The 27,003-nt window shown below is 42.6% G+C and overlaps 1 long non-coding RNA gene across 1 annotated transcript; it reads left to right on the top strand.

The window, feature by feature from the left end:
• Positions 1 to 12,611: 12,611 nt before the first annotated feature.
• LOC120510892 lies at positions 12,612 to 16,290 on the top strand. The gene is made up of 3 exons (XR_005629615.1): positions 12,612 to 12,740; positions 13,668 to 13,841; positions 16,253 to 16,290. It is a non-coding gene; the product is annotated as an uncharacterized LOC120510892 (long non-coding RNA).
• Positions 16,291 to 27,003: the final 10,713 nt, after the last annotated feature.

Genomic DNA, 27,003 nt, shown 5'->3' with positions numbered 1-27,003 from the left:
AAAGCCTGAAATCAATTTAATCCCCTACCCTAGTACAGAATGCATTGATTGTCAGGCCTTGTCTGGAGCACATTTAACCTCTGATTTGCAAACAGATCTAACTGGAACAGGTACCTGGGGAAGGGGCCATGAAACAGCGAGCCATGGAGGGCTTTCAGCATTGTGACTGATCAAATCTAGGGCTGATGCAGCCACAACCCAAACAGCTGGAGTTTGACTTATGGACTATTCTCTAACAGAGGGCGCAGCAACGCCAAGCTCTACGGTAAACTTCTTCTATTTAAACTTTTAAATTAAAAACTATATTGTAGGTTTCTCAGTACTCTAAAAGGCTGGTTCATGCTGTCTGGTTTCAACAGCAGTGAACTCCCTGTTGCCATTTTAACTTCACGAGGAGTTTCCAGTGTTGTCTCCTAGAGAAAGTCTGATCCCTCGTATCAAAGCAGGTTACCACAACCAGAGGTCACTTTGAAAAGTTTTGGAAGTTTTGGCCACTTGGAATTATCAGAGAACAACATGAAGAGCCAACACCAAGGACATATTTTATGAAGCTGAAAGATAAAGTTCAGCTGTGGATTGGACAAATTCTTCCTGTGGTGCCACTTGCATATGGATAACTGGACTGTGTTGGTCAAAACAGAACCAGCCCTTGGCTCAAAGGCTGAGCAGGAGATTTGCAGAATGCACTGGGGGACTTCACAGCAGCCTTTAGCATTTCTTGCAAACACAGTAAGGCCCTGTTCAGAGAGCTCTCCCATAACATGCTCATCCTATCCCATCTTGTAGGGATGTGGCCCAGTATTCAAGGTAGATGCTGTGTTTGAGCAACGCTAGAAATGTTTACACATGTTTTGCTATTATAATGCAATTTCTTGTGCAAATACTACTTCACTGCTTGGTGTTCTGAGAAGCGTGTAAAGTGGTGCTCTGTAGAGGCGGTGGTGTGGTGGGTTGTGCCTGGCTGGAGACCAGGTGCCCACCAAAGCTGCTCCATCACTCCTCTCCTCAGCTGGACAGGGGAGAGAAAATAAAAGGCTCATGGGTCAAGATAAGGACAGGGAGAGACTGATTACCAATTATAGACTTGACTTGGATTAAAATTAAGTTATTACCAATCACATCAGGCTAGGATAATGGGAAATAAACCCAGATCTTAATACTTTCCTCCCATCCTCTGTTTTTCTTGGCCTTAGTTATACTCCTGATTTTCTCTATTTCCATTCCACAGTGGTGCAGGGGGACAGGGAATGTGGTTCGTTCATCAGTTGTTGTCACTCCCTCCTCATGATGAGGTTTCCTCAAACTCTTCCTTTATGGGGTCCCTCCCACAGGAGACAGTTCTCCTCAAATTTCTCCAACAGCAGGGTTCCCCCATGGAGTCACTAGCCAGCAAACCTGCTCCAGCACGAGCTTTCCATGTGCTCACAGCCCCCTCTGGGCATTCCTCTTCTCCTGCATGGGATCCTCCACAGGCTGCAGGTAGATCTTTGCTCCACATGGGCCTCCATGGGCTGCAGGGGAAGCTCAGCTCTGCTGCGTGGGGCACCTCCTGCCCACCTTGGTGTTGGCACAGTTGTTTCTCTCACAAATTCTCACTCTCCTCTCCAGCTGCAGTTGCACAGGTTTTTTTCACCCAACTTAGGTACGTTATCCCAGATCTGCTTCCACTGTTGCTGATGGACTCAGCTTTAGACAGGGGTGGGTCTGTCCTGGAGCCAGCTGGCATTGGCTCTGTCAGACACTGGGAAGTGTCTGGTGTCTTCTCACAGAAGCCGCCCCTGTTTCCCACGCCGCTATGGAAACCTTGCCCTGCAAACCCAGCCCAGGGGCCTTGCTGGGTGCCCAGCACGCAGGCACCCTGTCCCTGCAGCTACACTCAGTTGGTCTGAGCTAGCCTGGAGCTCTGTATGCAAACCTAACAGAAAATAAAATGGTACTTCAAAATGAAAGTCTTGTTTTGCCTCCTGTTTGAATGGCGATTGAACAACGACGGGGAAATGTTGTTTCATGTTACTGTGGCTCCAGGGTGGGGCTTGGGGTTGCTCTAATAAATTTTTCCTATTTACTAGCAGTACTGGCCAGTGTATTGCTTGGTTGAATCAGGCCCTGAAGAGAGCTTGGATGAAGATCTTGAGCATCTGCAGCAGGGGAAAAAACATTAGATCTCTCTTGCAGAGCTGGGGATTTAGGATGCAAAATAACTACCTGTGGATGATATTTCAAGGTAAGCAGGAAAAGGTGACATCTGCGAAGGTAAAGGACTTAGTTTGGGTTTTTTTACAGCACTTCATCCAGTGGACTCCTGATCTGAGTTAAGGTCTAAGGTCTATTCTGCTACAAGTAAGTGGGAGAGTTTGAGGTCTCTTATCCTTTCTGTTGTTTAATTAAATAAAAAAAAAAGAAAAATACCCTCAAAAGCCTGCAAACTGGTACTTGGAGAATGGTACTATTTGCAGTGACATGCCCTTTGTTGCTGCAGAATGCTTTCCTTGGAGCTGCTACCTCATGGTCTACTGCTATTAATTGCAATGTGACATGACTGGAAAAGGAAACTGATGTTGCATCAAACTTTCCTATGAACTGCTACAGCACAGGCTGTGTAATGTTTCCAATATCAAACTGTCTAAACATCTACCTACTCACAGAGCAGGGAATTCCTTATTAACTCCATAAACATTTGTCAGAATAGTTTGTCTCAAGGAAACCATTAAAGCATTATTTACAGTTGAGTAGGGAAAAAAATAATTAAAAGAACGAAGGGCAGTTGGTGAAGGCAAGTTCTGCAGGGTTCCCTTTTTCCCCTTTTCACTAATACCCCAAAATATCTGTATCACTTTGCATGTGCCTGCTCCTATTTGTATAAGTACATTCTGCTGGAGAAGGCTTTAGGGGGAACACTCACAGAAACCCCAGGACATTAGTTCATAGGAGGCAGAGGAAGGAAAGGGAAGAATTACCATTAAGCCAGATAGTTACGAGATTCTGCATGTTCCTGGTGGTGCTGGAGCTCTTTATGCATTTGAGAGCTGCTGTATTGCAGGAAGTAGCAAGCAGATTCTTCTAAGACAACACTTTCATAGCAATTATGGTTTGAAAACCTTTGTGATATTCTCCTCATCTCTTCTCTCTCCAGCTGCTCCCAAACCAAAGTTGCTTTTCCAGTTGATCATAGGGTCCAGGAAGAAACGCTCCATGGCTTTTCCCAGGACAAAGATGTATGGTCTGTCCTCTGTGATTTGCTCTCCCATAAAGCCTGTGTGGTCACAATCATTAGAGATGCTTTTCAGAGAGCTGTTATTAAAAGCTGGGAACAATGAGGTTTTATTTTACATGATAGATCTTTTGGATCTTTCTGGATAAGCAGCTAGACTGATCATTGTTTAATAGCTGTGTGCGTGGGAGAGAAGTTTCCCTGATATCTGTGCTGTCAGTTTGACCTGGGTGGTGTGGGTGATGAGTCCCTCTGGGACAGCAGCCAGATTGCTAAAGCTTGACTGCCTCTAGAGCATGACACTTCCACTACTTTGGGGCTGCTCTACCATGACTGTTTTCCCCTCTGTATAGGTTTTTTGTGAGCTTTTATTTTAAGTGATTCCTACAGATTGGTGAAATACATCAGCATTTGTGCATATGACAGCTTGTGCATGTATTTGAACTGCAATAATTACTGCAGCTGTATGATGGTGCCTCTCTCTGATTAGATCTTTATACTTCTTTATATTTAACAAATATATTTTCTCTTGAAGAGTTTTAAACTTAAAACTCTCTTCCAAGTAGCAGTGAGCTATAGGAGCAATACTTCTGATATGATTCTTTCACAGTTTTAGTGAGCTCTGCATGAAGATTCTAAACTACTGGTTAATGGAAGATTACAGAGGAAGGGTCCTTTTAAGCTTGACATATTTCTTATGCTTTTTCCCTATGGTTGTAGCTACAGGTCACCATCCAAGCAGATACAGGGCAGGACCATCCTTTGGTCCTGCCCAAAACAATGGCTACTTGCAAGACTAGAGCCAAAAAAAAGAAAATATATGGAAATGTTAAAAAGAAGAAGGCAGGAACCTTCTGTTTTTTATCCCAGCCTATAATTCTAATTAAATCACTTGGAAGAAACGATCCCATTTTCCCCCTTGCTCTCACTCCTACTTATGCTGGTGCAGCCATTTGTGAGATCATATTGTGAACTGTAGTAGGTCTGAAAAATAACCCTGCATGTCACATTTTGCTACTAACTACAGAAGATTTTTTTATTTGTCATGAGCCAGCAGCTGCGTTATTTCCTCTTCTTGCTATGTGGCGTCACAGAGATTATTTTTTTCCTAGGAATCTTTGCGAAACACAGTCTCCTTTAAATGCTATACTTTGCAGTGACTAGGCATGCTTCTATCAGGGAAAAATAAATCCATCTGGAAATGAGGAATTAGGTCATGATATTTTCTCCCCACCCACAAGGTCTTTTGGAAGACAGGGAATTTAGACTCATTTGCTTTCAGCCATTATTCAAAACATCCTGCTTATCTTTCAAGTACCATTTGGTCCCTGGCTTCTTTTGTACACATCTTTATAGTATTGAGAGTGTTTTTTCATTGCAGCAGGCAGAAGCATCTGTTTTCTTCCAACCCACTTAGAAGTGCTACTGTGCAGCTCACAGGTATGCTATTGTGAATTGTCTCGTACGTGCACCCATGCATCTCCTCCTGTGTGAGCTGAAGTGAATCAATGTTTAAACTACCCTCTGCTCTACTTGCCACAGACAACCGTGATAGGAACAGCTTTTTTTTTCTGAACTAGCCTTTACTAAAATCCCAGTTGTGCACTTCAGATTCTGATACATGGCCCTGTAAGAAAGTCAACATGCAGAATAAGAAAAGCACGAATCACTTGTTAATCTGTTCTCAACAGTAGCTGTATTTAAACTTAAATGTTAATTTCATTGAAATCATAGATATGGTCTAACTTCTCTAGAAAACCCAAAAGAAATAAACAAAAACTCCCATTAAAAAGGCTATAGCAAACAAAAAAACCCCACACCAAACCCAAGATTATGCATTTCTGTAGGCCAGGATTAAGTCAGCACACTTACCATCCCTTTAGTTTCCCTGACTTGCTCTATATGAAAATAAGGAATTCTTGTTTCTGAGCACAAGTAACTGCTTAGGGGTTTGGTATGTGAACTCCTGAAGATGTGTTTCTTATCTAGACAGATTCTTTAGCTTTCCTCCTGAAGCTTCTGTGGAAGGTGGTGGGATAAACGTGGGATACTGGCCTGGGAGCAGTGTTGTCTCACCCATTATTGCATTTAATGTGTGTAATTGGTAAGAATATGCATCTACCATATTGTCCCTAAATGTTAAGATTCTTTTGCTCGTGCTAAAAACTCTCACAGTTCTGAAGCACTAATTTTGTCCCCAGGTTCCATTTGTATTTATGCAAACAAGTGCTTGGTGTGTTTGCTTTACTTAGATTTCTGTTAGCAATATGCTCAGTTGCTAAAAGATGTCAAAATGCATGGAAGTGAAAAGGCTTGATCTCCAGAGATGGAAATGTTATTAATGCTTAAATGACTCTATTTAAATCCCAGTTAACACATCAGTTGTTATGAATGTTATGTATTGGCTTGTGCAGTGCACTCTGTGCTGCTGGGCTGGGATTTTCCCACAGGTATAAAAGAGTGAATTTGATTAGAAATGTAAGGGTTTGTGCCTGTAGGGGTAAAAGGCCGGTGAATGGTGAACTTGCAGTTGCTCACCCCCATGCTTTAACTCAGGGCCACTGCTGCCAGTGGCCCCTTTCCTGGAAAGGAGCCCTGTGGGTGTCGGCAGTTGTAGGTGAAGAATTCGATGGTGTGGTTTAGATGGAAAGTCCCTGCTGTATGGGAAACTGTCCCTATAGCAAGAGGCTGGCTGACAAACACACCAGCCCCTCCCACACACCATTACTGATTTGAAAGAGGGGACGTTTGTGCTCATACCCACACATTTACAATATTGGATCAGGTCCCAAATTTGACCTACATTGTTTGTCTTGTTTTCTCCTTTATAATCAACTTTGCACAGTCCATGTAATTTTTGTGTGTTCTGCTTTGCTCTTCAAAGCACAGATTAAACCACACTTCTCTCTAAACAGATAAATTCCAGCAGTATTGGATCCTATAGCAACCCTTCAATTTCACAGACCAGAGAGCCACAAAAAGAAATAAAGATGGTTGAGCAGAGACTTTAGTCTTGAGTTTTTGCAAGGTCAGAATACCAAAAATAACAAAAATAGTTATGCTTGCATGTATTAGTTAAAGATTTTGGAGAAAAATACTTTGTCAAAAGAAAAGGAAACCCTGAGCTTATGGCAATTTTTGCAGTTAAAATGTGAGTTGGAAGTTCTAAACTTTTAATTTGTGAGTTTTCTGGGCAACAGAAGCAAAGAACTCTGTTTTCTGATTGGTTTCTCTGAACTGGATAGAAGCTGCCACGTGCATCCAGCTCCTTCCCAGCACGAGGGGATCCAGGCAGGAGGGAGATCTCCTGAACACCTTCTCCCACCCAAGCCCATGTTTCTGTCTCCATGGGCTCCGGGAGCCTTGCTGACCTACAGAAACAGCACCAAGGCCAAGGATGAAGGAACTTCTGCAGAATACAGTGTGAGCTCTGGCTGGGGACCTTCTGTTAGGTGCTTGTGCCTCCTGTCCCCAGTGGTGGCTGAGAATGCTCCATGGTCCTTGCCTCTCTGGCACAGAATCTCTGCCCAACTGCTCATTTCCCCAAAACCTGTTGGTAAGGCAACACCTTTAAATCTTTGCCACTCAGCCAAGTTTTATTGAAAGCCAGTGATGATTTCAAAAATTTCAGGGACTAGTCAGGCAAAAAGTGGCACACTGCCCATGCCTCATTCCATTCAGAAATCAGGATAAAAGTGTTTTATGGATGGAATTTTATGCTTGCCTGTGCATAGGTGAGGGCTTGCAGGAAAACGATGAAGGCCATCCTCAAAGTGGCTTCCCAGCAAATCCCCAGCACCCTGACAACCCTTCACTGCTGTGTCTCTAATCTTTGCACGCAGTCAGACTCAGTCAGGAGAACACCAGTCTGCCATCTTTATCCATTTTGTAGTAAGCAAAATTGTTACAAAATTATTGAGGTGAAATAGTCTTGGCTTCTCTCTGCAGGAGGATGAATATGGCTTCTCCAAAAGGTAGCTGCATGACTTGCAAGGAGCTGTGAGTCCATCTGTAAACACAGAGCTGTATGTGAAGGAAAATCAGACTTCTATGGTCACTCACCTTGTGTATGATGTGCTTACTGTGTGATGCCTGAGGTTCAGAGGTTTTGCAAAGTGACTTGAGGATTTACCTCTGTGTGAGTTCTGAGACCTTACATTTGGTGGAAGTGGTTCAAATGAACCTGAACCACATGAGGGTTCCTCAGGGGATGCAGATGGTCACAGGAGATGCCCAGTGCAGAGGGAAATGAAATCTGATGCTACTGACCCTTCATTGCTCTGTTCGTGTACCAGCTGTGGTTGTAAGTTGTGGTGGTTTTTGTCTGGATGGGATTGGATCATCCTGGAGCTGTGGGTGTTCAAAGGCTTAGATGAGTTGCTCAGGGGTAGCAGGATCAGGTGCTGGTGTTCAGTGCCCTGACACAAGGGTAGAAAGCTGAAAGGAATATTAGGAGGTGACACCTCAGTATTTCAAGAGATTTAAGCCCAAATGGCTCACTGAGGGTTTCTAGAAAGGAATCCCTGGCGGATGACAATTCCCTTCTCTCTCTCTTCCCTCTTGTCTTGCCTTCTGTCCTTTTTCACCCTTTACAACAGCAGTACAAGATTCAGAGCTGAAGTACAAAACCTTTTGGCCAGTCAAGCCAAAAGTTGATTAGCAGAGGTGCCAGAGATGGGATAACACTCGGATTTGGTATGAGCAGTTCATCCTCCCCTGAGGCAGTCAGACTGAATATTTTGACTTGCTACAATAATTTCCTGTGCACTGATAACCACTGATTCAGTACAAATGGTAGTAACAGGCTCCATCAGGAGCTGTCCTGAAGGGCTGTTGATTCATTTAATCCCACAATGAAGATTGAGTGAGCTATTATTTCGAAAGGCAAGCTGGATCCAGCATGTATTTGTATCAACACGCCAGAGATGACACAACCAGTGCCTCACCCAGCCCAGCAAAGTGGGGTTTTGCTAATGTTTTATTTGGTCTCCATGTTTGGCTGGGAGACAAGCAACGCTCTTTGGATGTGTTGTTTCCATGAACAGTATACTGGAAACATTCTCTGTGAGAGGGTGGCACTGCTGTGTTCTGCTCACTTGATTTCTGTGCACCTCCCTTCTGCATGGGCTCTAGTGGGAGATGTCACTGTGAGAATAAGGACTGAGGGCTTCTGGAGTAGCCACAGTGGCTGGGACTGCTTGCCCACCAAATGCAGCTGGGAGCTCCTACAGTTCCTGCCACATTTTGGAAGCAGTGAGGAGAGCCCGTGTGGCCCTGCTGAAGGAGTCCTGGTGGTCCTGGTCAGCCCACCTGCAGTAGGTGGCTCCCACCTGCACGTGAGCTCTTCGCAGGTTCCTTGTGACTGCTGTCCTCAGAGAGCCCACAGGCACTCAGGCATCTTTCCAGGTATGAGGTTTAAATTTTTGCCCTTTAATTTTTAAGGAACATTTTTGACACTGTCAAAGTTGAGGCAACTGGAGCTTTCTTTGATCTAGGAGTGAAGTTGACTCAGTTCTGCTTTGCCCAGTTTTATTTAAAGACCATGACTCCTACTACTGAAACATTACTCATGAATGCTGTTATTGCATTATCTGCTTTTCCATCTGTTAGATGCCATGGCCCCAGCAGCACAAATACCACAACAGTAGCAGCTGTCAAAGGTCTATTTAGGCATCTTCAAAAAGTAGTAAAACCTGATACCACTGAAGATAAGCCAAGTTTTATTATCATAAAGTTTTCTTTGGGTCTGATTTTAGAAATGTTACTACTTAGGGCACCTCTGGAATTTAAATTTTGATGGGAGGGAGGTTGTACTAATCTATTATTTTAAGTACAATTATTTGCTTATTCCTCATTTAAACAATGTTGTGTTATTTTTTATAACCCATGTACAAATATATAACTCTCTGTTATATCTGCCTGTAGTGTTCTGTTTGGTTACTTCCCAACTCTGGGAGTTCACATAGGATAAAAAAAAAGGACCACTTGGGCCAAACCCATGTCTCATCTGGGTAACCTCCATGACTTCGTGACAAATCAAAAGTCTCATTATAAGCATAGCTCATGAAGCACGAGATGCCCTGAACCAAGTCCTGTGTATCACTTAGAAATATAAAATTACAATTCTGTAGTGAATAGTGCATTTAAATATGAACGATAATTGGAGCAACAAATTAACCTTGTTTATGCTAATTGAGTGGATCTGAAGACTCCTTAAGGATAGGTGTCCCGTTAATAGCATTGCCTAATGGACTGCAGTTCCTTCAGAAGCCTCACAGTCTTGACCAGGCACATGGAAACAACCAAAGAATTCTGCAACACTACAGCTCCATGATGCTGCACACAGACAAGCTGCGTGTCTGCAGGAGGCCTGGGTACCCTGCTCCTGCTCCTGGCTGCTCTTACACCTCTGTCCCCATGGGCTCAGCACCTGCTGGTCCTTCAGCCCTCCTGGAAAACTGAGAGCTCTTCCAGTCATACCCCAGGAGGGACAGGACTGATGATATAATGGCCACCAACTGCTCTTGGGGTTTGGTCTGCCCCCACAAGTAGTCATAGAGGTGAGTGGTGCCCGATGGCTGCTGCACATTCCCTGAGAGCTGAAGGACACAGCAGCAGCACCGGCAGCTTTCCCAGCATCTCCCTGCTCACGACTGTGGATGTCTGAAAAGCACATAGGAGAAATGCATGTTTTAGGGCTAAAACCAGAAATGGAACGCAGCTGTGCTGGGGCCCAGGCTCTTCCTGGTGACAACACTGTATCTGCAATCTGTCAGGTAAGGTGTGCTTTTGGTGTAGCTGCTTTTTTCCCTGACAGTGCACCCTGGGTGCTGCCATGGGGCATCCAGCAGGAGCCACTCTGGGAGGTGGCACGGCACGTTCCCTGCTAGGTACAGGCACTCCTGGTCCCCTCCTCCCCGTTGCCTGGAGCCTGCCAGGACAGCCCAGCACCTCGGTGGCATCGCTGTGCGGTGCCTGCTGGCCATGTGCCACCCCAAGGGCTCCCTCCCCACCCTGGGGACCTTGCACAGAGATCCTGCCCAGATCTTGGGAGCCCCTCAGCAGGGACTGGGCAGGGGGTGACGGGTGCCTTGGGGACAGGGCGGGCAGAGGAGGGTCAAGATGGGGCTGTTGATAAGGCTCCAGCCACCAAACCGGTCTGGAGCCGTGTGATTTGGCACAGCGCACGGAGCTGTAGCTAGCAACACAAAAGATGAATAATTGCAGGTCGTGGCATTCATTCTCCGAATTTAAAATGATTAAGCTCTTGGTGAGGGCAGGCAGCTGCAGGTTCGGGCTGCCTTTGTCCCCCCAGCCATGGCTACCGTGGCACTGACGTCTGGCTGGTGAGCAGGCCCCTCTCCTCCTCCTGCTGCGCCCTTCGCCCGCAGCGGGCTGTGCCCCGGCTCAGGAGGGGACTGTGCACCCTGCGAATGCCAAGGGTGGCTCTGCTGCCCCTCAGCTCTGCCCCCGAGTCAGCTGTGACACGGGCCAAGTCACAGCCACCGCCCGTGCCTGTCCCAAGGAGGTGGAATTGAAAGGGCAGGGAAGAAAAACATCGCTCCGAGCAGGCACATCCAGCCCGGTGCTCTGCTCTCTGCTGCCTTGAGCCATGTCCCAGGCCACAGACAGAGCTTTAGAGGCATTCACGGGCCTGCCTAAAGTGAGTTTAGTTCTCTATTTAAAAACATTGGATATATTTAGATAAAACATAGTAGCTAATGACTGGGAGCAGGGAGGTTTTTGTAATGTTGAAGGGAAAGTAAAAATAAAAGGGCTGGTTTCTAATTAGAAAACTGTAACCTATATAAAACTATATCTTATCAGGATTGTCTTATCTAATTCAGTATTTGAATGGTACCATACGTGCCTACAAGTGAATGTGTCCTTGGAAAAGAAACAGTAGCTACTGTGGGTTCCTGCAGAGGGCTTGCAGTGAAATCCCGACATTACTGCTAGTTAGTGTAAAAATGCTGGCTTTGGAGGTCTGCTGGATGTTTTGAGCTAAGAGTCTGTGTGAGTTTTGCCATCAATCTGCAAGTACAATTCTTTGGTACAATTAATGTGGCACTTCAAAGCCTGAATCCTGTAAGCAGAAGGCTGAAGCTAAACCAGAAGAAAATGAATCCACCAATGTTTGCTAAATGGTCCTTTCCTCTGATTGCTGATGCTCTTTTAGTCCTTTCCTTGTTGGAGTCTAAATATCTACCAGCTCCTTTCAGAGTTCACGGCATTGCTGACCAAGGAAAATGAATTTTATTTTGCCTTCCAATTCTTTTTCCCCATTTCATTGAGCAACCCTTTAAGAACCCCCTTACTGTCTGTGCATCTGATTTTGATTCGCCTTTGCTGCAAAGCCTGCAGAGCTGTCACCCCAGCTAATTCTTTTCAGTAACAAGGGATGGTTCACAGTGCTGTCAGTCATGGGGAAGAGGTGAAATCTGGGATGGTGAATGAGTTTTGAGATTGTTAAGCATGGGGGAGAAAATGATGCCTAAGGGTTTCAAGTCAAGGGTGAAAGGAGTGCATCACAGCAGACTTGGAGAAGGTTGGTGATCGTCTGCCACATGCTTTGTCTACGTGTGTGAGAAGTGGGGGATGCATCAAGCAACAGCATTTGTACACAGCCTATCAAAGTGCATTTAACATTGCACAAAACTCATAAGAAAACTTTAAAGTGCTCTGTGATGCACACAAGCCTTGAACTAGCTATGAGTTTCTCTTGAGTGCTCCTTAAGAGAGGAACCTTCTGTGTGAGATTATGGCCACAGCTTCCAAGCACTGCTGTTGTTGCATTTGGCTTTCCCTGGGGAAAGCTGACTGCAGTTGCATTTCAATTTACAAAGAAAATAAAGCAAAAAGGAAAGAAGATGCCCAAATGGATGAACAAAAAAACCAAAAACCCAGAGAAAGAATCAGGTGCAAAAATAGTAAGGGCTATCCCAAAAATAAATAATTGAAACATACTGGGTCACAAACTGGATATGTCATTAATGCTGCAGTGTTGTAAGTAGGGAAAAAAACCAAGATTTATTCTGAAATTTGTGAGTGGGATGATTGCACCAGCAGCATGGGAGCTTGACAGTGGCAGGTCACATCCAGGACACGGGGCTGAACATTCTGGACAAATTGAGAGGTGTCCAGCAGACAGCAACAAACCTGGCAGTTGTAGAAAATATAACCAGTGAGGAAAGTCCGAAATAATTGAGCTGGATACTAGACCTTTCTCATTAGAGAGGATAAGCATCATTAATGAGTGCTTCAAAAAGAGGTGAGTGTGCATGTTGGAGCCTCAGGTGTGGTTAGGTGCATCTTAAACAGAACCTTAGGTTTCACCCAGTACTGTGTTCGGGGATCTTCCTGTGTTATTGCAGATGCTGAAGTGGGTTTTTAAAATTTTCACCCTTCTTGTTTTGCAGGATGGAGTGGGAGGAAGGCAGGCTGGCAGCCACAGCACAAGACCTCACAACCACAGCTCCCAGATTCCACTACTTGTTCCACTGCTGGTCCTGAGCAGCATTATCTGCAGGTAATAATCTTACAATCCCTGGACTTCTTGAAGGGGTTAACAGCTAAACTCTTTCCTGAACTGGGCTGAGGTCTCTATGTGAGTGGAACTAAAGATCTGCTAAGTAATATTATGTTGCTGTTAAGGCGGCAGGAGGGATAAACTATGCTGGCTCATATATAAATATTTGCACTTACAAACAGGAGCAAGGGTAACTGAAGAAAAATGTGAAAGGCTCATGTTGTTACTGTTGTTTTTTGAAGTTTGCTGTCCTGCAATGAAATACTTTTAAATAATTCTATGGCAACCACAGCATAACAAACCCCACATGGCCTTCTGCTCAGCTACTTTGACCAGCACCAGAACACAGGATGGTCACGGAATCTTGATAGCTTCTGGTGTTTTAGCCAAAGCACAAGTCTGCAGGAGCTGGGTCCTGCTTCTTTCTTTGCCCAGTTTAAGAAAATAAAAATAAAATAAAGGATGTTATATACCAGGCAGTTACAGCAGGACAGATACAGAAATAAACTATTTTATTAGTAAAAGACAGCTCTGAGCATCTGAGTGTTAGGCCACTCAGTAATTAAAAATGATCTTAGAACCACGAACCAAGCTGTGCCCTACACACTCCCATTTCAGACCAAACAATTACAGAAAACAGCTTAAAACTAAAAGCAGCAGACATCCAGTTAATAATCATAGGGTACATTAGGCACATTAGGGTACATTAGAGGTTTGCCTGTTTACTTGCATTTCTTTTGGCATAAAGAAACAACACACTTCATGACCCTCTCCTCTCCAGGTCTGAACGTGCTGCAGACATCCGGTTAGTAACCACGGGGTACATTAGGCACATCAGGGAACATTAGGAAATAAGAGGTTTGCCTGTTTATTTGCACTTTTGGGGGGATAAAGAAATAACATAGTTCATGAGCCTCTCCTCTTCAGGGCTGAATGAGCTGCTGGTGGAAGGCTGAGATGGGAGATCAGCAGAGGTTCATGACTGCCAGTAGCAAATCCCATGGAAAAAGCAAAGGCAGAGTTGTTAAGGACATCTTCTCAGAACCAGAACTGGAAGTGGTGAACCCTGGAGCATCCTGCTCCTTTACCAGCACCTTGTAGGTGGGTGAGATGGGGTGCAATGGAATGGATTTACACATAACATTCTGGAAGGAGAGGGTACTAGGGCAGGAATCCCTTCCTGCCCAGCAGAACAATGAGGCTGGGGCTCAGGTGGTGCAGAGCTGTCTTCCTGCTGCTCTCCACAATCATGGGTGAGGTGGGTCTGGTTTTGCCAACCAAGGGGAATGCAACTGCTCTTGGAGACTGAAACAGGTGGAGGGTGAGTAGGACCTATGAACCAGCACCAGCTCTGAGGCAGAACTGTTCCTGGCAGTATATTCACAAGCACTTGATCAGATTTAATATTAAATGCCCCTCTCACTGTGATGTTCTCTGCTTCCTCCAAGAGGTTTGGTTCATTAGGTCCATTAGTGCAATTAGAGATTCAACACAGCAGACCACTTGAAAAATATCAGTCCAAAGGTCATCTCACTGATGTGGCTTCTCTCTTACTGCACCACAACAGCTGCAGGAAAAGCAATGAGAATGTCCGAGTGTGTCCTTTCCTGGAGAAACTTCCTTTTGCCATGAAAAGGCAAGGGTGTTCATGTGGTGCTGCAGTCTGATGGCAAAGCAGAGCTTACAAGGCTCTGTGCTACAGCTGGGCTGTGTGGCAGAGCATCCTGGGGCCAACCAGTCTTGTGTCTCCCCAGCCTCACACCTGGGGAGACCCCCATGCAGGAGGAGCCAGGATGGTCTCTTATCTGAAAGCAGAAGACAAATAGCTGGAGGAACTGCTGATCACATAATGGGGGTCATCATGGCTTTGTGTTCCCTAAAATGTGCTTGTGGGTCAGCAACAACACACACAGCTGTCTGCTGGAGATGGTGGATGTCTATCATGACCTGCATCCTACCATGGCTGCTCTTGGAGAGCAGGGGGCTTGGGATTAAATCAGGAGTCAAGTTTCAGCCCCCCCTTATGAATAATTTTTCTTCTGTCACACCTGGAACAGAGCTGGTCAGGGTGGGAGGCAGCTCTGGCACCATTTCAGCCAAGCTGCAAGCCAGAACTGAGTTATTTCTTGCTGTGTGCATTTGGAAGAGGCCCATTCTCCATATTGCCCTGCTAGTAATCTGCTGAATCAGAGGACAGTCAGTGCAATGAGAAGAAAATCACTTGTCAGGGAAGGAGTGGTGGCATATGCTAAAGCTGTTATGAGAATTTTGCCTGGTTTTGGACAACTAGTTTGTATTTGATAATGTGGGAGATGATCAAGATCCACTTTTAGATTTCAGTATGGAATCATCTAAGACAGCAACTCTTGATGTCAGTGGGAAATGAGCCTATTTATGCTAGACAGAATTTGGGCATGGCAGACCAGAACAGCCATATGTTGCACAGTATTATGCCACACTCCATGTACGTGTCTGGTTAGTTCCTTACAATTCAATATGCTCAAAGTAGAGGCAGGCTGTGCTGTGTTTCAGGAACTAGTGCGAGCAGCAAATCCTGTTAGGAGAATAAAGCTGCCTAACCCATGGATTGCTTGTTGCATGCTCAGCACCATCAATCACTGCTCTGCCACAGCAGCTGGGGAAGGTGTGAGGGTGCCAGAAGTGTTCTGGCAAAGAGCAATGCCAGCACTCAGAGTGCTGCAGCCACAGCCCCTGGTGACTGCCTGGCCCTGCCATGGACGATGCTTCGGTGGGAGATGTGGTGGAGGGAATGTTCAGCTCCACCGAGCCACCTATCTTACAGCTTGGTGTGTTAAACTGGAGCTTGGCAGGTTTCCTCTTGTGTTAATATGCAGGGCAGTCAGCTAGGGCAGCTGTTTGGCTTCCAGGAAGGGCAGGACATTCCCCTGAATCTGGAATGGCTCCAAGGGCCACAGCTACATCCAGCTGCTGTTCAGCCTGCAAAGAGTGTGTGCAGGACATGTACCTTTCACAAGGCTGTACTGGCTTTTCCACTAGTTGAACACTTAAGAATCTTCCAGAGGTTTGAGTATTTTTCTCATACAAACTTTATTAAATTGCACAAATTCTTCCTGAGACCATTTGTCCCATCACATCCACAGTCTACTCCATCTACTGTCAGTCACTGCATTCCAGTTTATACACCTGGCCAAACAACTATCCCTGGCACTTGGTGTGCAGAGTGTTACATGGGCTGTCATCCCCTGCCAAAGGCTGTGAACGAGTCAGAGCTGAATAGAAACAGAAAAAGCACTTTAAACAAACAAACAAACAATCAAACAAACCAACCAAAGAAATAAAGAAGAATCAGGTCAACTTTCTCCTGCACAGGCTTGGGCTATAACTAAAGTCCATGTATTTGAACTTTTTAGACAATAAACACTACTACAAAGACTTCTTTTACTGAATTTTTAAAAAGCTAAATTGTACAATAATACACACCCCCAGTCAATTAATAGAATATTTCTTTTTCTATTTCATTTATTTAAAAGCCTGCAGTGGAGACTAATTCCTACAGCTGTATGGATTGTCATCAGCCATGCACTGCACACGAGCCAAACATTACAGCCTTCTGCAAGACAACTTTTCAGACAGCTGCATCTCATGTTGCCATGGAAATGGACGTGAGCTCACAGAAAGCCAGGTAATGTGTCATCCCCTGCCAAAGGCTGTGAACGAGTCAGAACTGAATGGAAACAGAAAAAGCACTTAAAAAAAAGAAACAAACAATCAAACAAACCAACCAAAGAAATAAAGAAGAATCAGGTCAACTTTCTCCTGCACAGGCTTGGGCTATAACTAAAGTCCATGTATTTGAACTTTTTAGACAATAAACACTACTACAAAGACTTCTTTTACTGAATTTTTAAAAAGCTAAATTGTACAATAATACACACCCCAGTCAATTAATAGAATATTTCTTTTTCTATTTCATTTACTTAAAAGCCTGCAGTGGAGACTAATTCCTACAGCTGTATGGATTGTCATCAGCCATGCACTGCACACGAGCCAAACATTACAGCCTTCTGCAAGACAACTTTTCAGACAGCTGCATCTCATGTTGCCATGGAAATGGACCTGAGCTCACAGAAAGCCAGGTAATGGACTCTAAAATCATCACTCCTTATATTGAAAAAGTGCTGGGGGGACCTTAGGTAGTAGTAGCAATACTAATAATGTATCAGCTTGTGCAACATTGGTCTTTGTTGGTTTTGTAGGAGGTTACGTTCGAGGTTACGTTTATGTTTGTATTTAAATTATCTGGTCAAGTACAACCCTCCCCTTTGCATTGCACTGACTGACCACAGTGCTGCAGCAGTCAGATGCCATTCAGACCCAGCAACAGGGAGAGCATCACTAAGAAAATGGAACTGAGAAGGAGAATTGTTTGTTTTAACTAACCAGGCATATGGACACAACTGACCTTTTCTTTTATCATGTCTGTCCTGTTGCACAACCATTTTCCATTAGTCCAGAAGTGTTTGCTTGATCCACTGCCATTACAATATATGATAAAGTTCAATAGTGTTATGTCCCACATTAATGTGCTTTCCCTTTGCTGTGTTCAGCAATCTTCAGCTTTGCCCTAGTTTCACAGTGTTCTTAATTGTACTGGAAATGTTTGCCTCTAGCATCATAGTAACATCTTACTAATCAAACAATACTGGCAAGGAAAGTTTTGTTATGCAGATAAACTTGACCATGAGAATTTAAACTGTAAAAACATTTAAAGCTTTTAGAGAAAAATTGTTCCTGTAGTCACAGGGTGAAATGCAGGGCTGCAAACAAAGAAAGTAAGATCTAGAAGCCATCTTCTCAGCCTATGGTTTTGTGGAAAAACCTTCTACATTTACAAGAGTCCTGCAAAAACAAAGTGCTTATATGCCAGCCTTAATCTTGAGATATTTTAATAGGTTGCTTTCAAGTTATTGAATTAGCACAAGGACAATTTTTTACTTGAATATTCACTCTAGAGAAATGGCATTGTCCACCAGAAACTAGCATTTTTTTATTATTACTATAGCATATCAAGATAGGATTTCGAAATTATTTTAAATCTGAGTCTTGAGCATATTGTAGCAAATTGAGGTATACACTTTTAATTTCTGGAAAAATCCCACTCCCTTGATCTGCAATCACCATACATTGAAATACTGCTGAAATTAAGAGTATGTATATACTCTCCACCTTAATTTGTGGCATGCTCATTTTTACTTACTGATCAGCTGATTTGTGGGTAGATTCATGACATTCCAGGCTATTTGCTTTCAACATGTCCTTTGCCAATCCTCTGTCAAATTAAAGAGAAAATTTTGTAACCATTTCAATCCATTTTCCCAAATCTGACTTGCCTCCTTATGGTGCCTAACAGCACTCAGCAGTATTTCCAAGCCTATGCAGAGTGTTCCTGCTGTATCTGTTTAGAAAGATGCCTGAACTTGGTCTATTGTAGTCAGAAGAGCTCTGTGGCAGAGATGGGGTTTGCACATTCAGAGTGGAGTCTTGCGATGAAGGAAGCTAACACTTCTGCAGTAAAAGTCATTAGGCATGCAGCCAAATTCAGATCTTACAATCTTCCTCTAGGCCATGCTTGTGAGATTTGGGGTTGTTTTAATTATATTGTTTCTTTCAAGTAGAATTTAGAGGAAGAGGATTGCTCTGTTTTCCTTCAGTGACTACTTCTTTTTTTCAGAAGCTCAGAGGTTAAGTATAAGATCTCTGGTGATTAATTAGTTTCTGCATAACCATCTCACACCCATTATTGTACGGGGTTCATATTCTGGAATTAGGATTGTGACAGGGAGAGCTGAGCTGGTGCAGGCTGCCACTTGCAGAAGAGGAAGTTCTCTGAGCCACTCTCCAATCAGCACAGTCTCTTCAAATACTGTTTAAAGCTCCTGCCAAACTAACACATGGCCTCTTGATGCTCAGGACATATGGAGTGCCTGTCCACAGGACAAGGGTGATCTCCAGAAGAGACAGCACAGATTTCTAGGAAGACTATTTCACAAAATTTGTCTATCTTTCCGAATGATCTGAAAACTGCATCCTCTTTTCCTCACATTAGCTCCCAGTTGCAGTTTGGATGAAGTCAGGGGCAGATCTCCCACTGACTTCAAAGCAGCAAAGTCTTGGCATTTAGAGGAAAATCAATATGAAGAATAATGATGCAACATAAACACTTCTGTTATAAATGCATAATGTAAATAACACTCTTTTATAGCATTTATTTAAATCCCCAGGCACTGGTAGAAAATAGGTCTCCAAATAACCTAAATAGTTTGGCACATTAAGCCCTCAGCCCTTACAAATATCGGTAGTGTTTCAAAGAATGCATTTTTAAGTGAGCAATAAAAAGCAATTAGGCATGTAATTGTTGTTTTAGAGATTTAATCCAATTCCCACTGCAGTCAGTGGGAGTCTACAATCACTTCAGTGGGGACTGAGTTGGGACTTTACACATTTGAAGGCAGGGAGGGAAAAAGAAGGGGATAGGCAGACCTGAACACAATCAGAATTGGGAATTTCATAAGCCTAAATAAAATGCACGAAACATTTGAGATAGAAGACATCCTTTTGTTGGGCAGAAAGCATCTACTGACCACAACTGAAGATTTCTCCCCTTGCCTCCATACAATGCCCCTCCTAACACATGACAGCCATATAATTAAATTATGGGATAGTAAACTTTTCTGAACTTCTCAAAGAAGATAACTCAGTTTTTCTCTATCAGATGTCACACCACCTAATTATAATTAATTGTATTTCTGTATTTGTCAAGTAGTACAAATGCAATGTATAAATCTGAAATGGGTAAACATTATAGAACTTCTATTTGACATATTGAGGAGAGACATGAATGCTATCAACACAGGCAGATGGAAAGCTTCAACATATTTTATATTATTTTCAATTGAAGTAAAAACTGTATTTAGTTTTTAAGGTGGAAATTGGAAATATGTACTGTTCAGAACATTCACAATTACTTGTGAGGGTCATATATCAATATATCTATATCAATATCTACATTGCAGATATCTGAATCCAGGTTTTTAAGTATTTTGTTTTCCCCTTGGTTGATGTGCAAAATATATGATGACTATCAAGTTACATAATTTAAAACCAAGTTCCTTGTTTGAATCTTTGTCAGGATTATATCTTATGGGAAAAAATATCATGCTTGTTACAAGATGTTAGAGAAATTTTATTGCGTTTTCCCCTAGGTATCACAGGATCTCATTTACAGCATTTTGTTTCCTACAGGACTGAGACTGCAGCCAAATATTTTGTCATTACTGAGTCAGGGCTAGGTTCATTGCTTTAGCTGAAATCTAAATGGAGTAAACAGAAGATGGATGTAAATGGGCTACTTGGAGCTCTGGTGGAGAGAATACCCCCTTTCTTTTGGTGCAGGAACAGAGGCAATGGGCATTAAATGATCAGCCTGGTGTGAATGGAAGCTCTCCACCCACAGTTTAAAGGTAAAGCTCTAAAACCAAATAGGGCAAATCATATTATCTTAAAATATAGTCTAGGAAGAAATGGTATAAAGCTACACAACATATTTTCCTAATAGTGAAATGGCTAGTAAGGAGACATGATGCAACTGACTTCAGTGACATGACAAAATGAGTTTCCAAGGATTTATACCAACCTAAGTATTACTTCTGGTGATTTATAAAACTGAACACAGATCTTCCTCCAGACAGTCAGAGGAACCAAACACAGAAGACAGCTGCAGTGATGTATCACTGTTTGTTTGACCTCATTCCTCTCAGGAACAGGGCCTTTAGAGCAAATGTGTTTGCACCAAGGCCAACTCTGCCCTCCCTACAGTTACTTGCCAACTGCAATAGGGCCTTGGAGAATTCACATTTTAACTATTGGACTTTAGAAAATGTATTTCACTCTTTCTACAGCAATGCAAATACACTCCTTTTTCAAGGAAAAGAACTATCTACCACCATTAAAATAAAAAAAAAAGCAATCAAGGACAGACTATAAGGTGCATGAGCAGATCACAGTATCCCAGTGAAACCCTGGAGAAGCAGGACTTTGAATTTGCTGACTGACCACTGGATGCCACTATTGTTCCACTGAATTGCAGTGCAGTGTTGTCATATTCTGACTGGCTTACTATCCCAAAGAGGAGAATTCAAATAGCACTGGTATGTGCAATTTTCTGTAGAAAACAAGCAATTAGATTTGAAATTATTAATGCCTTTCAATGTGTTTAGAAATTTGGTTTTTCTCTGGGCTCAGAGCCCTTTCCCTGCAGGAATCACAGCACCAGCCTCTCCCTTTGAAGGCCCTGGCAGACTACCTCCAGGTTTTGACTGAAGAGAAGCAATCCCAAATCCACACTCATCATGCAGAATATTAAGGCATTATTCAGGAAAAGAGGAAGAGATGAATGACCTAACATTAGTGTCCAAAAATTCAGACCTGAACTGGGGAGATGGTCGTGGTACTGTGGTCCCCAGCCTCTGTCCATGATAAGCTCAGTGTTGGATGTCACAGAGACATTAGGGTTAGAAGACAACAATGTCACAACATTGTGAAATTTTTCTCTACATGAATGGGCCTGGGTTATCTTGCTTTTAAAATCTCTGTACTGTTTTTAACATTTTAAACTGTATATATATGTATTTGAAGCCAGACCAGTTCTGCCTGTCTGCAGAGTCACGCAACATGGATTGCTGTATTTCTTACCATCCTCAGGTCTGTGTGTGCAGCTTGTCAAGATGTGTGACCTCTGGAAGCCCACAGGGAAGCCCTGTGGCTCTCAGGACAAGGAGCAGTGCTGAGGAGTTGCCATGACTGCTCTGCAGCCTTGCCCCTGAAAGGGCTTTCCTTTCACCCTTGAGATAAACACAGGGTGTAGCGCTGCCCCACGCTTGCATCCCACGACACTGAACCTGTGCACTGTCTCAGGCTGATGTTTTCCATGATTAAATTCCCACTTGGAGCTGGCACTGAGCCTTGTTCTAGTAACAGAGAGTGTGAGCAGCAATGCTGCTTGTGAGCCCCTCTGCTGCCAGCTTTTCCTCAGTCATTTTCCCGTGCGAGTTCTCCACACACCAGCCATTAATCCCTCACTGTCTGTGCCATGGAGCCATGGTGTAGATTTTTCTCATTTCCAGGAGATAACTCTGTCAGGAAGGAATAGACATTCTTCTCTTAACTGCTCTGCTTGATATTCCAGAGGCAGTCACCTCCCGCAAGAGGTGAAGAAAACAACTGCAGGTAGTAATGTCTTAAATCCTCTGCTCTAAAACATTGCACTAAATCAGGGAACTATGTTATATGCTGGCACCTCACTGTAACAACTAAAAAGAAGTTTTTCCCTTTCCTTCCTTTCCTCCAGATTGTATAAGAGGTAAATACAGGAGTTTTTTTCCTCATGAAACCCATACACATTTCTTGTATTGGCAATTTCACACACACACACCATACTGGATGTTGGAAATTAAAATCAAGATTGCTTTATTCTTGCTGAGGAATCCCTCACCTAATTTTTCAACTGCCTTTCAAAATCCAGCAAGTGTACTTGAGTCACCAGGGAAAGATAAGTGCCAGCTAGGTGGATATGGAGCTAGAAATAACAGCATAATTTATGATTGAACCTAAAACAAATCACCATGATTTTTTTTCTTTTGCAGTTTTCAGCAGTTCAAGTGATTTCAATATGACAACAAACCTTCCCTACCATCCTTCAGTTTTATTCGAAAAAATGTCCTTTTTATTCATTGTGGATTCCTTTTATGCTCCAATGCAGATGTTTAAAAAGATTTATTTGGTTTCATTTCAAAAGGGCACTGTTTAAATTTTTGTAAATCCAACTTTACAATGCAGAACACCAGATTTCAGCTGAAAAGGAACCTGATATAATAATAATAACAATCAATCATCATCATCATCTACATGTTCTAGAGCACATCACAGCCTGGACACTGACTGCAGAAGTGCATAAGAGACTTGTTACCATGCCCACAGCATACTAGATTAGATGTTGTTTCTGCAGATAGTCAAAGAAATAACCTAAGCTTATGGAGTGGAATATTCAGGTGTTTCCTGGAATGCAATTCCTGATAACAATTTTGCAAAAATTATTTCACTCAACGACATTTTTAAACATCCATTTGTTGGCCTCAATCTGGTTTGGTTTTTTGGTTTTGTTTTTTGGGTTTTTTTTAAGCAGTTCACTTTATTTCTTCAAATAACAGAAAACTTTTCTTAAAATATTACCTTAGAGATTGGTAAGAACAAGTTACTCATAATTGTCTTTCCAGCTCTAGACAGAGTTATTGTACCAGCTGTATTTATCATGTTTAGACTGCATGTGCTGGTGAATGAGAAGTTTCTTTGTGCAGGCTTCAGATCAAGAATTAAGAAGAAAACAACTCGCATTACCAAGATTTTCTTATTATCTTTAAACATGTAGATTTAAAAATATTTTCTTCAGTTTTTGGCCTTTGCATTTCTGCTGCGGGCACAGCATGCAAGAGGCAGAGCTCTCAGCAGAGACAGCATGTCTGGGCAAAGATATCTGAGAGACACTGCTCACACCATACTGCTGTCCCTCAAATTTATTTTAAACCATAAGGGTTTGATTATATTTTTAAGATATTAACTTGAATATTGCATTTTTTCCAAATAGTTAAAAAGCCTTTAATCTCTCTTGAAATTTCCTTTTTTTCCCTAGTGAAGGTGATGGCACTTGTGCACGTGAAGTTAAAGCTGTTCATAGGCACCTGAGCATCAGCACTCGCCAGACTGAAGAGTGACAGGGAATCACATACACAATTGTTTCCTAACTTTTTGCTGAGCTCATCCTGAAAGAAAAACAAAAGGATTTTGATTTAAGTGTCTTTAACTCACCCTAGCTCACACACTCAGTGGAGTGACCTGAAGAACCTCTCTTGGGAGAGGCATTGTTCAAAACTAGCTGCAGCTGAGAATGCTTTAAAACTGGAGTATCAGCTGTGTTCTGTATGGACAGCTACAGTTTAATGGCTCTGCAAGCTAATCAGAGATCAGCTAAAGAGAGACAGGGTTGAAATTATTACATTATGCTGCTTTTCTAACCCTTTGTGTTGCTTTGCGGGCATCAGACTGAAAGGACAGTACTGTGGTGAAATATGGTTACAGAAATTTTATTTTCTTAAATATTTCACCATATGGAAAGCTTTTAATTCTTGTTTTTACAGTCAACAAATTATCTACAGTAAATTTTCTCAAGGAAGGAGAATATTTGTATTTACGTGCAGTGTCCTGGTAGCTCTGAGGCCTGTGCTGCTTCATTGGACTGAAAAATGAATGGTAAACTCAGCTGAGTGTGTCAGGACATATTTTTATTGAAATTTAATGTTCTAATGGTCTGAAATTGGAACTAAGAAAATAAATTGCAGCCCTTGGTTATGGAATGGGTTTTCCTAAAGATGCACTTAATACTTTGGTGCTTAATTTCCCATGTTTAAAATTAAAACCATTCCTGCTCCCTTTTCTCTGATAATTCTTCAGAGTTTGGGGTTGTGTGTTTATTTTGGGGTGCTGAATTATGACATAGATTTGTTTATTTGCTGACAGTAAAAAAGGTCTTGTTTTTATGGCTGGTGAGAGATCAGATAAACCACATACTGTTTCTGCAGGCACCAAACTAATGCCCTTCATTTATTGTTTTCTCTGAAATGCTATTTTACTGCTTTTCACAAGCTGTGGGAGCTTCTCTTCATTTCCCTGGTGCTACCTTTGGCTCTTCCTCCTTTTCAAGTACACTACAATATTTTCAAACACTTTTGAGTGCCTTAGAGTTGGTAATGGCATTTACACAACTATTTCAGCAGCTGGTCTAATGAAGGAGAGCAGTCAGATGCACAAGATTCAGTGACATTTGGCCCTGTCTATAGTGATATTTCACAAGTGTGAGATGCTGAACAAATTTTTGTGAAGCTTTTTCAAATGGAGATTGGAGCAGACATGCAAAATATTGCACATATTCTCCAAAGATGATGTATGTGTAGTACAGGATAGGGTGGGAAGGAGAACAGCTGTTTCATGGCATGAGTTGCTATAGCTACTAACATCAAAATTTGTCATGAAATATCTGCATCGCTGAAACTCTTCAAAACAGTTCAACTAAATGGCATTGTCTGTGCTGCTCCTTACTTCATGGAAGAGGTCCCTTGAACTACTCTCTGAAATTCTTGGGGTAAATTCAGTGAAAACTTACCTGATGCCTGCCTCCCAAAATGGAAGAAAAAAATGGAGTGCCTATGGTAACTTTATCATGTGTGGAGGTAGTTAAATGAGGGAAATATCTGCTCCCATCTTTAATCAGAAATAAAGTTACAGAGAGAGAAACGTGTGGTTGTGGTTCCCTGAAAGTGATTAGTATCTAATGCCTCATTGATACTGAAACTATGGAATCCCATTCCTCTCCCTGTGCTTTCTTTTCTCTTTCTTCTGTCCTAGATTGTTTTGTACTTGCTCTAGCATATTTGGAACACCTGTAAGCCAATTCACTTGCTAAGCTGCTGGAACTCTAGCCCAACCAAAAAATAAAAATAAATAGAATTAATGAGCTGGACTGACTCAGATGAGCAAAAAAAAATGCAATAAAAACCAGGGCCTGTGCAAAATCATAACTGTGTAGAAAATTTTGGGGAGGAGCAGTGAAATAGTGGCAGTCCATGTTTTAGTTGGCATCTTGTCACTCACCCTGAGGCAGTTTTGTTCAAAGGTTTTGGCTGTGGTTTCTTTTCTGTGGAGTCAGCATCCTTTTTGTGTCACACCCACTTGGATTCCCGAAGCTTAGTTTGTTTTCCGTGGCTTTGGCTTGGCACAAAGGCTTGTTACTCTGACAGGTAAGGGCACCATCTCCTCTGTGGATATTTTTGTGACTGCTGGTGTCCTTGGTCAAACTCTGGGGAAAGATAAGCATCTTTCTCTCTGATTTTTTTTAACCTAACAGGCATTAGTCTGAAATTTCACTGTCCAAGTGCAGGAGCAGAGGAAACTTTCAGCAAGAAGCTGAATGTCTTTTAAATACTGAGCCACGTGACTCTCAAGTAGTGGGACACTGAGGGAGAGGAGGGAATGGATCACACAGGTGGGCTTAAGAATGTAAACTCCTGTAACCTGCTGTAGGTCTCTGCACCTTTGGAGCCACCAATGAGCTCCAGAGACATCTATTAAGACCACTGCATGACAGGAGCTTCTAACGTGTGAGCTGGAACTGAGAGCAGACCTCAAAGCGCTTACCAGTGCAGAGCACAACCCACAGACTGGCTTATGAGGTTATTTTTACACATCTCCACAAAGAGACACGAAAGCCCTGTGAGCTGGGCTTTGTGGAGACGAAGTTCTTACAGCAAGGGACAATAAAGGAGTCACAGGCTGCCACCGGCCTATTGCATAACCGGATCAGACATTCTAATGAGCTTCTGCTCGCCCAGGCCTCGTCAGCCCTGCTGATTTGTAATCAAGCAGGACACTGCTATAGAAACCACTCCAGCAAACAGCCTTGCTGAATGTACTTAAGAAGATGAGTTTGAATTGAAATGCAAACAAACTGTGGATCAGCCCCTCGCTTTCTGAGTTGTAGGAGCCTATTGTCTTACTGTTCATGTTATGGTTTAATCCAGTTTGAAGTTAAGTTTTGAGAGGCATTTTGTACATTTCACTTCATAAAGCAGTTTCATCTGGTTCTTTAATTTTTTTCCATTATAATTCTTAATCCAAATTTTTAGCAAATAATTACAAAGAGGAAATTATAAATACATCTTCAAGATTTCTCTAATAATTTATTCTATAAAGTATGTTTATAAAAGAAATTGAACGACAATAAATTTTTAGGCTAACAGTCTATATGACAGAATGGAACAGCTATGAAATAACACAAGTTGTTTGGTTATTTTTATACAGAATTATAAAGCAAAATAAAAGGAGACTCCAGATAATTCAGTTGATTAGACTCAAGCAAGACCAAGTAAAGAAGGAAAAAACTGTTTAAGGAGTTACTCTAAAAATTTGGGTTGCTGTCAAAGACCTGACATCGACTGCAGGATATTTGTGATATTACTCAAGAGAATATAGGAAGCACTTGATATTTTTGATCCTTTATTGTATCCCTTAGGACCCCAAGTTTCTAAAGGTACTAGTCTTTCTCTGTACCAAAATCCTCCTTATGTCACCCTGTTAAGAATCACTTTAGAAAGCTGTGTTTCACTTCTCACTCCAG

Source organism: Passer montanus, unplaced genomic scaffold (assembly GCF_014805655.1).
Source record: "Passer montanus isolate IOZ18808 unplaced genomic scaffold, ASM1480565v1 scaffold60, whole genome shotgun sequence".
NCBI lineage: Eukaryota > Metazoa > Chordata > Aves > Passeriformes > Passeridae > Passer > Passer montanus.
This window is presented reverse-complemented; position numbering and strand designations above follow the sequence as displayed.